Here is an 11,119-nt window from a genome sequence, read left to right on the forward strand (position 1 = left end):
GATCAGCGGCGGCATTAGATTCTCATAGGCGCGCGAACCCTACTGTCAACTGCGCATGCCAGGGATCTAGATTGCGCGCTCCTTATGAGAAGTCGGAATCCGTAACTTATTATAGTCTGCGCGTGGCCTGCCCATTATTGTATTTACCACTTCCGTCCGCGCCTCTCTCCCGCACTGCGCACTTGTCTCAGTCACAGTTTTGGTATAAATCCCACAAGCTAACCCTCGCCAAAATGAGCAAAAAACAAACGTCGCTGGAGAGTTTCTTTGAAAAGGGGGAAAGGCCCAATGATGACCCCCCCTCCAGTGCGTAAAAAAATGTCTTCCACGAAACCGGTCCCTGGTGCCAAAAAGGTTGGGGACCGCCGGTCTAAACGACAACTTGGTCACAAATTCAGTTTTTCTGAGCTGTTGGTCTAGATAAGTTGGAGAGCGTGGGTGCATGCATGCTGCACACCTATGTATGATTTTTCATCTAATATTACTCCCCGTCCCTTCAAATTCCGTGAATCCTACACGTGGAGGGTGATGGTGGTAACGATGGTGTGGGTGGTGACGTTGGTGACGGTGGTAACGATGGTGAAAGTGGTGACGGTGGTAACGATGGTGTGGGTGGTGATGATAGTGACGGTGGTGACGATAGTCACGATGGTGACGGTGGTGACGATGGTGACGGTGGTGACAGCGCTGACACTGGGACGCCTGCACGGCGCGACTGCCTCTCAAAGGCAAAGCTGGGCCACGTGGTTTGCGAGGAATGCAATCCCCTTTGCACTTCTAAAGGGCACCCCTAGTGGCAACTTTTTTTTTTGCACAATAAGAAGGCGACTCAGCATTTCACCTGCAAGCGGCTTTGCTCTGCACGTAGGGGTGCTGATTGCTCGATGTAAAATACAATTGAGTAATGTCCGATTATCACGGTTGGCTAAGCACGGTGCAACAGAAGGTCGACATACATACAAGGATCTTATTGCAGCCTCGTAATTTAATAACACCGATCCACATTCTCGCATTTAGCCACAAACACACGCTCAGTTGAGCACACCCACAGCTAGACGATAACGCGTGCTTCTCTCGAGTTATCTGCTGTCATCTGGCTCTCGTGATCGCCGGCCTTGCCTCGCCACAGCTGCTGTGGAGTCGCCTTTGTGCAGAATATAAATTACAACGTAGAAACGCATACAGCCCCTGTCTACTGATCTATTTTATCATCTGTAAAACAAGTAATCCTGATTTGTTTACAGATGTTTTACTAACTTAAAGTCTATCTTCTCAAGAGCGGGTGAGTGAGCGGATGGGTGTGGGTGGGTGAGCGGATGAATGTGTGGATGGGTGAGCGGGTGAATGTGTGGATGGATGGGTGGGTGAGCAGGTGGATGTGGGTGGGTGGTGAGTGGGTGGGTGGTGAGTGGGTGGATGAATGGGTGGGTGGTGAGTGGTTGGGTGGATGTGTGAGTGAGTGGATGAGCGAATGGGTGAGTGGGTGAGTGGTTGAGCAGGTGGCAGGTGTGTGAGTGGGTGGGTGAGTGAGCAGGTGGGTGGTTGAGCACTTGGGTTGGTGAGCGGGTATGGTTGGTGAGTGGGTGGGCGGGTGGGCAGAAGGGTGGTGAGTGAGTGGGTAAGCGATTGGGTGAGTGGATGGGTGGGTAAGCAAGATGGTGGGTGTGTGAGTAGGTGAATGAGCGAGTGAGCGGGTGGGTGGACGAGCGGGTGGGTGGGTGGGTAAGCAGATGGCAGGTGTGTGAGTGGGTGAGTGAGCGGGTAAGTGAGCGGGTGGGTGAGTGGGTGGGTAGGTGAGCGGGTGGGTTGGTGAGTGGATGGGCGGGTGAGTAGGTGGTTGGTGAGTGTGTGAATGAAGGAATGGGTGGATGGTGAGTGAGTGGTTGAGAGCGTGGGTGACCGAGTGAGTGGGTGGACGAGTTGGTGGACGAGTGAGTGGTGAGCAAATCGGCGAGCGAGTTGGTGAGCCGGTGGTGAGTGTGTGAGCGAGCAAGCGGGTAGGTGTATGAGTGGTGGGTGAGTTAGGAGGTGAGCGGCTGGGTGAGCGAGTGGGTGAGCAGGCGGTTGAGTGGTTGGGTGGTGAAGGGGTAGGTGAATTGCTGGATGGTGAATGGGTAACTGGCTGGTGGGTGAGTGGGAGGGTGAGTGAGTGGGTGAGCGGGTGGGCGAGTTGTGAGCGAGTGGCAGCGCTGCTCGTGAAGCTGTGAGTCTGTGTGTCTCTGTTTAAGCCTCCGTGTCTCTGTGCGAGTCTGTGAATCATGAGGTGAGTTTATTTGCGAGTCTTAGCGTGCGTCTTTGTGCGAGTTCACGAGTCTCCGTGTCTCTCTCAGGACCCCCTGGATGCGTTGAGGCAGCTCTGATCGCGTAACTGTGAATCTCTCAAGGCGGAGTTCTCCAGCGGCGAGTCTCGCGTCTCGTCCTGGACTCGCACCCAGGAGTCCTTCGCCCAGGAGCTCCTGGATCTGCTCCACTGCCAGGACCACTGCGTGCATCTCCACGGCAACCGCCGTAGCAATCGCGGCAACCAACATCACCGCGATGGTCACCGTAGAGACCGCCATGATTATAACAACTTCCATCGCCATAGCAGCAACCACCATCACCACAGTAATCACCGTAGTTACCACCATCACTGTCGCAGCAACCACAGCGTAGAAACCACAATCAGTCTAGCAACAACCACCATCACCACAGCCACCAATATGGCAATGACAACACAGCAATCAACATAGTTGCAATCACAGCATATAAACCACATTCACTCTAGCAGCAAACCACCATCACCACAGCAATCATCGTAGTAACCACCGTCACCAAAGCAACCACCATAACTGGAACACAATAGGAATGAGTCATTATGTTGATGATGTTGACGATGATGTTTTTGTTGCTGCAAGTTGCCAATCAACTTTTTTCTAAACTCAAATGAAGAAACACCATCTCTACCCCCCTTTCCTCGCGCTCGGTTGCCTAGCGACGCCGTGTGTGCTGTAAGTACCAATAATAAGTTCATAGTTCATTTATTTGGTATAGCCCTGTGAGCCATTCGGCTCTTGAATCGGGTGCAACCGCAACAAACAAAAAACATGAACAAGAAAACGTCTTAAAGTGATTATGTGACTGTGCAAACAGAAAATACAGGAAAAAAATATCAAAATATTCCTGAAATAGCACCGTACACCAACGCTGTGCACAAAAATCCCAGTGGGATGCAAGTCAAAATAACAACAACAACCACAAGACAACTAAGATTAAGGCCATCAGTCAACTCCGTACTACAATAAAAAAACATGGCTAAAACAAAAAAAACTTTTCGAAATCACCAAAATAAAAGCCATAAATCCAATGTAACAGTGATCATAGGGACTGTGACCGAATTTTTTACAATGAACTACATTAATTATAACACCAAAATCTAGAGCCATGTTTTAGGCCACTGAATAGCAGTGGCAGCTAGGGTTGTACAACTCCTCTAGAGCAGTTTTGAGTGAAGATCTCATGGGTAGTGATTCAAGTTGCAGTTTATTGGCAATAGCATTCCAGACCCTACGGGCATCAATAGCAAAGGCCCTTCCTCCAGTTTTAGTACGGCAATAGGGAATGTGAAGCTGGTAAATAAACACCGAGTTGTCTCCAAAGTCCGTGTCTCCGCGATCTCTCTCCCTGCTATACTAAGGTTTTAAAAATTTTCCCCCCTGATTCTGCTGAAGATTTCCTCTTCATACTTCCTCGTCTCCTTGTTCTCGAGTGCCTCTTCTCATTGCGTTCTGGATGTCCATTTTAATTTTAGTCGTAGGTTGCATAGTACCAACCACTGAGGCATGGACAGTCCTAAACATGGGATTGGAAACTGCAAAACAGGGAGTGGCTCTTCTTTTGAATAAAACAATGAATGCGGTGTGGGAAGCTGCGAATCTCAAGTAACGGTGGGCTCGCCTCCCCATTATCGGGAGTCAGGTAATGGTGGCTTGGTCACAGGAAGATGCGCTTGAGAGTCTTCCACTCTGGTGGTGGGTGTCCATCTCGGACCCCATTAAAACCGACAGTGGCCTGGATTCAGCCAGCTGATGAAAGTTGTAATAAATAATTTCATCATCGCTTGCAGTTGGGGTTGGCATCGTCCCCCTCTCCTACTTATGCCCATCCATCCTGGGTTTAACCAGGCTGGATTGTGAGCTCACATCACGTGAGCTCTTCCAACGGGCAATGCTTGAGTTGACTGGGTCATCTAGCCAACATACCCAGCCTCCACATGCTCAAGTAGCTTATGTTGCGGCAGATAGAGAGTTATAAACGGACATCACACAGGCTGGAAAAGAGATGGATTGATGCAGTAAAGGAGAATGTGGAGCCGAGTGTATTTGCTAAAAACGGCGCTCAGGGGAGAGCTGCATTTTGGGGACATGGGTGTTACGAGATAAGAAATAGGCTGAGCCATTTTCCCAAAGAGCACTTGACTCTAGAGCCTGTATGGCTATTAGGGGTTCTTTGTCTCAGCTTTTTGTGTGGAGGAGAGGGAAAGAGTGCTCTTAGCAGAGAGAGAGAGAATTTCAAATATGATAATAACAATGTTGTCCATCTGTCTGCGATAACATCACCGGCATCCCAAGACTATTTGTTTTAAGCTTGCCCTGGAACGGCTGACCATTTCCATGAAACAGGCGTTTGGCTTTGTGTGGGAGGCAACCGGAGTACCGGGAGAAACTCCACCTTGCACATGAGAGAATAACACTCACAGTTCTGCAACCAGATGGAATTCACAGACCCACTTGCTGTACTGCTAGATAAAGGCCTTCATATGTATTATCTGTAGTAATGCTTTTTTTTCTAGATTTGAAGCTTTCGTGACTGCAAGGATCCATACTCTTTGGTTCAATTCGGTAAAGTCACGTAGGTAAAAAAGAAAATAACAAAAATCACGACGTTTCAGCCACAACACAAGTAGCCTTCATCAGGTGAAGGGACCGTGCTGTCATGAGGACAGCGTTGGAGTGAAAACAGCCAAGCCCAGGTCGCGTCATTTAAGCTGTGTGGGAGGAAGCAAAACGCTTGACAAAGGAATTAGCATAAAAATGAGCATGATGTACGTAGGAGGTGCATGGGCCATGATGGACCAGCAGCGTGGGGGGGGGGGAGTAGAGTGAGTGAGTGTAGTGAGTGAGTGTAGTGAGTGAGTGAGTGGCGTGAGTGAGTGAGTGGAGTGAGTGAGTGGAGTGAGTGAGTAAGTGGAGTGAGTGAGTGAGTGGAGTGAGTGAGTGAGTGGAGTGAATGATTTAGAACATATTTCCAATGATTGCTTAATTTGAAACCATCCTCTTGGTTGAAATTGTGTCTGTGTTTGTAAATCTGAATTGCCTCGTGGACAAATCTCTGATAAAAACCCGTGGGTTTGCAGAGAACCTTGGTATCGGAGAAAACTATATCGTGATCACCCACAGCATTGTAACAGTGGTCAGCTACGGCAGAATAATGCGTTCTGCAGTGTTTCAAATCTGATTTGTGCTCGCGAATTCTGTCAGACATGTCGCTTCGTCTCCCCGATATAGCAATCACCACAAGTGCAGCTCAATTTGTAAACCGCGGGGTATTGTAAGTCAGGAACGACATCCTTCACGGATGGGATCAGGTCACGGATTTTGTGCACTGTATTGAACCGGACCAGGATCTTGTGTTTGTTTGGAATTTTGGAGATCTTTTTAGTAACGCCTGCTATATATGGTAGAGTGATGGTTTTGACCGGAGTATCAAGTGGTTGTTTCTGTATGGAGGGAGAAACAGCTTGGCGGATGGTATGGTCAGAGTATCCGTTTCTCTTGAGGGCCAGGTGTACATGTTTTAATTCACTGGTCAGGTGTTGTTGGTCCGAAATGCAATGTGCCCTGTGGTATAACGTTTTGATGAGATAATTATTTTGATCTGGGTGGTGGTGGGAATCAGGTTTCAAGTAGGAATCTGTGTGGGTGGGTTTCCTGTAGACAGAATGCCCCAGTGAGCCATCAGGTCTCCTCTCAAACAGAACATCCAAGAATGGTAGCTTGCCATTTTTCTCCACTTCCATGGTGAATTTGATGGCGGGATGTCTAGAATTGATGTGGTGTAGAAAAAGGTTCAAAGCTGGGAGGCCATGAGGCCAAATGACGAAAGTGTCATCCACATATCTCTTCCACAGGGAAGGTCTGAGGGTGGAAGTCTGGATGGCGTCTGATTCAAATTTCTCCATGAAAACATTGGCTATCACTGGTGATAAGGGAGAACCCATGGGGGTACCCTCATTTTGTTTGTAGAAGCTGCCATTCCAAGTAAAGTAGGTAAGGTATTGGTGAGGCAGTGTCTAATCAGCGCAGGTGTATCGGGGTCTAGTCCATGTTGGACCAAATTTTCAATTATTTCAATAGTATCAGGTACCGGGACCTTGGTGAACAGAGAGACCACATCGAAGCTTGACAAGGATATCGTCAGGAGACAGTACAACGTCTTTGACCATAGAGACCAAATGAGCTGAGTTAAGTACTGCTGAGGAGGTCTTGCCAGTGAAAGGTAGCAAGGTATCTGACAGAAAACGTGCTAGCTTATAGGTAGGGGAGTTGATCGTGGATACGATGGGTTGTAGTGGAGTGCATTCTTTATGAATCTTGGGGAGACCATAGAATCTAGGGGGTCTTGCAGCAGAAGGTTTTAAGGAGGGACGTTTAGTTGGTTCGATTAGGGAGGTCGAACTTGTGATGATCTTGTTGGTTTTTATAGTTAGGCTATTAGTAGGGTCATTTTTAATGTTTGAGTAACTTCAATCGTTGAGTAGGTTCTGGATTTTGTTGTTGTACAATCTTTATCCATAATTACAGTAGCGTTGCCTTTGTCGGCTGAGAGGATGACTATATCACTTCTGGTTTTTAAATTCGCGAGTTCAGAGCGTTTATTTTTGCTTATGTTGCTAATGGGTTTTTTAGCATTATTCTTAGCTCTTTCGGTAAAGTCACGTTGAAGGGAAACAATAAAATAATAAAATATATATAAAACAATAAAAAAATTCTCACGACGTTTCGACCATAACACAAACGGTCGTCATCAGGGGTGTCGGTTTGCATAAATTTATTTATTTTTAAACGGTGCATTTATATATTTATAAAAAAACGTCAGCGCCACGCGCAGCGATTTGGCAGTTTATTTAGAAGGAGTAGTCCATCTATGTTCTGAAAAGAGGAGGGGGGAGACGAAAAATTAATGTATGCTGTCTGAAAGCCACTGTAAGCGTGAACAATCAATTAAGACCTGAAATGGTTTATCAAATCTTTCCAATGATTGCTAAGCCAGAATCCATTTTCTCGGTTGAAATTGTCTCTGTGCTTGTATATGTGGATAGCCTCATGAACGAATCTCTCATGGTAGCCAGATGGCTTACAAAGAACACCGTTTAAAATACACCGTTTAAAAATAAATAAATTGATGCAAACCAACACACCTGATGACGACGGTTTGTGTTATGGTCGAAACGTCGTGAGATTTTTTTTATTGTTTTATATATTTTCTTGTTTCCCTTCAACGTGACTTTACCGAAAGAGCTAAGAATATGAATTACTGCAGGCACGAAAGCTTTAAATCAAAATTTCTTAGCATTCTTAAGAATAGTGGCTATTTCAGCTCTCACAACATATGCTTGGATGTGTCCTATGCCTTTAAGGGCCGCATCGACCTGAGAGATGATATCAACAGGAATATGTTTCAGGGTGACAGCAAAATTTAGCCCTCTAGCCAGTACTGTTTTCAGATTGTCCGAAATCGGGGTGCTACTCTGATTAATGACGATTTTGTTAACGTCTAGTTTTGTTATATGTGGGACTGGGTTCTTCTTCGATAGGTGGTTGAATTTAGAAATCAGGTTAGCTTTGTATTTGACTGAAAGTGAATCGGCAGAAGAAGCAGTCATGTTGTCTACGTGGTTCCAATCAGCAGGTGACATTTTTTGTGTTAGCGTTAAATGAGCTTGTAGGAGAGTCCTGTATAAAGTATCGAGTCAAAACGGAGTAGTCTTATCCTCTCTGAGATTAAAGATAGGCTGGCCTTAAACAGAATCTGTTTAGAATTCGGTGAGGATACAGCAGCAGATGTTAGTGTGAAAGCGATGGGTATTACCTTGTTGTCGCGGCATCTTTTGAGGAAGGTCAGCGTCTCGATGAGCTTTGACTTATTGTCCCGTTGTCTGTTGAAAGCTCTAACAGATAGGTGAAAGCCCTCCCCGGAGAGGTTATCAATTCTAGATTTGAAGCTTTCGTGGCTGCAAGGATCCATACTCTTTGGTTCTATTCGGTAAAGTCACGTAGGTAAAAAAGAAAATAACAAAAATCACGACGTTTCGGCCACAACACAAGTGGCCTTCATCAGGTGAAGGGACCGTGCTGTCATGAGGACAGCGTTGGAGTGAAAACAGCCAAGCCCAGGTCGCGTCCTTTAAGCTATATGGGAGGAAGCAAAACGCTTGACAAAGAAATTAGCATAAAAATGAGCATGATGTACGTAGGAGGTGCATGGGCCATGATGGAACAGGAGCGGGCAGCGGGGGGGGGGGGAGTAGAGTGAGTGAGTGGAGTTAGTGAGTGGAGTGAGTGCAGTGAGTGAGTGGATTGAGTGAGTGGAGTGAGTGGAGTGAGTGGAGTGAGTGAGTGGAGTGAGTGGAGTGAGTGGAGTGAGTGAGTGGAGTGAGTGGAGTGAGTGAACGGAGTGAGTGAGTGGAGTGAGTGTGTGGAGTGAAATAAGCAGCTGTGAAAGTTTGGAATACAACTACTTGAAGAAAAAAAATTACTGTACCATTGAAAATTAGTTTAATGTGTGGTTTGATTTAGAACATCTTTCCAATGATTGCTTAATTTGAAACCATCCTCTCGGTTGAAATTGTGTCTGTGTTTGTAAATCTGAATTGCCTCGTGGACAAATCTCTGATAAAAACCCGTGGGTTTGCAGAGAATCTTGGTATCGGAGAAAACTATATCGTGATCACCCACAGCTACGGCAGAATTCGTTCTGCCGTGTTTCAAATCTGATTTGTGCTCGCGAATTCGGTCAGAGACAAACATTAAACTAATTTTCAATGGTACAGTATTTTTTTTTCAAGTAGTGGTATCCCAAACTTTCACAGCCGCTTATTTCTCTCCACTCACTCCACCCACTCACTCTCCACCCACTCCACTCTCCAACCGTTCCACTCTCCATCCACTCCTCAACACTCCACCCACTCCTCCACACTCCACCCACTCCTCCACTCTCACCCACTCCTCCACTCTCCACCCACCGACTCTCCACTCTCCACCCACCCACTCCTCCACTCTCCACCCACCCACTCCTCCACTCTCCACCCACTCCTCCACTCTCCACCCACCCACTCCTCCACTCTCCACCCACCCACTCCTCCACTCTCCACCCAGCCACTCCTCCACTCTCCACCCACCCACTCCTCCACTCTCCACCCACCCACTCCTCCAATCTCCACCCACCCACTCCTCCACTCCTCCACCCACTCCTCCACTCTCCACTCTCCACCCACTCCTCCCACTCTCCACTCTCCACCCACTCCTCCACTCTCCACTCTACACTCCACCCACTCCTCCCACTCTCCACTCTCCACCCACTCCTCCACTCTCCACTCTCCACCCACTCTCCACTCTCCCCTCCACCCACTCCTCCACTCTCAACTCTCCACCCACTCCTCCACTCTCCATTCTCCACCCACTCCTCCACTCTCCACTCTCCACCCACTCCTCACTCTCCACTCTCCACCCACTCCTCCACTCTCCATCTCCCCCTCCTCCACTCTCCACTCTCCACCCACTCCTCCACTCTCCACTCTCCACCCACTCCTCCACTCTCCACTCTCCACCCACTCCTACACTCTCCACTCTCCACCCACTCCTCCACTCTCCACCCACTCCTCCACTCTCCACTCTCCACCCACTCCTCCACTCTCCACTCTCCACCCACTCCTCCACTCTCCACTCTCCACCCCACTCCTCCACTCCTCCACCCACTCCTCCACTCCTCCACTCTCACCCACTCCTCCACTCCTCCACTCTCCACCCACCCACTCCTCATTCTCCACTCTCCCCCACTCCTCCACTCTCCACTCTCCACCCACTCCTCCACTCTCCACTCTCCACCCACTCCTCCACTCTCCATTCTCCTCCCCACTCCTCCACTCTCCACTCTCCACCCACTCCCTCCACTCTCCACCTACTCCTCCACTCTCCACTCCCACCCACTCCTCCACTCTCCACTCTCCACCCACTCCTCCACTCTCCACTCTCCACCCACTCCTCCACTCTCCACTCTCCACCCACTCCTCCACTCTCCACTCTCCACCCACTCCTCCACTCTACACTCTCCCACCCACTCCTCCACTCTCCACTCTCCATCCACTCCTCCACTCTCCAATCTCCACCCACTCCTCCACTCTCACACTCTCCACCCACTCCTCCACTCTCCACTCTCCCACCCACGTCCTCCACTCTCCACTCCCCCCCATCCTACACTCTCCACTCTCCACCCACTCCTCCACTCTCCACCCACTCCTCCACCTCTCCACTCTCCACCCACTCCTCCACTCTCCACTCTCCACCCACTCCTCCACTCTCCACCCACTCCTCCACCTCTCCACTCTCCACCCACTCCTCCACTCTCCACTCTCCACCCCACTCCTCCACTCCTCCACTCTCCACCCACTCCTCTACTCTCCACTCTCACCCCACTCCTCCACTCTCCACCCACTCCTCCACTCTCCACTCTCCACCCACTCCTCCACTCTCCACCCACTCCTCCACTCCCACTCTCCACTCTCCACCCACTCCTCCACTCTCCACTCTCCACCCACTCCTCCACTCTCCACTCTCCACCCACTCCTCCACTCTCCACCCACTCCTCCATTCTCCACTCTCCACCCACTCCTCCACTCTCCACTCTCCACCCACTCCTCCACTCTCCACCCACTCCTCCACTCTCCACTCTCCACTCACTCCTCCACTCTCCACTCATCCACCCACTCCTCCACTTTCCACTCTCCACTCACTCCCTCCACTCTCCACCTCCACCCACTCCTCCACTCTCCACTCTCCACCCACCTCCTCCACTCTCCACT

The sequence above is a fragment of the Petromyzon marinus genome, unplaced genomic scaffold (genome assembly GCF_048934315.1).
Source record: "Petromyzon marinus isolate PM22_M1 ecotype Great Lakes invasive population unplaced genomic scaffold, UKy_Petmar_22M1.pri1.0 PM_Scaffold_24, whole genome shotgun sequence".
NCBI classification, from domain to species: Eukaryota; Metazoa; Chordata; class Hyperoartia; order Petromyzontiformes; family Petromyzontidae; genus Petromyzon; species Petromyzon marinus.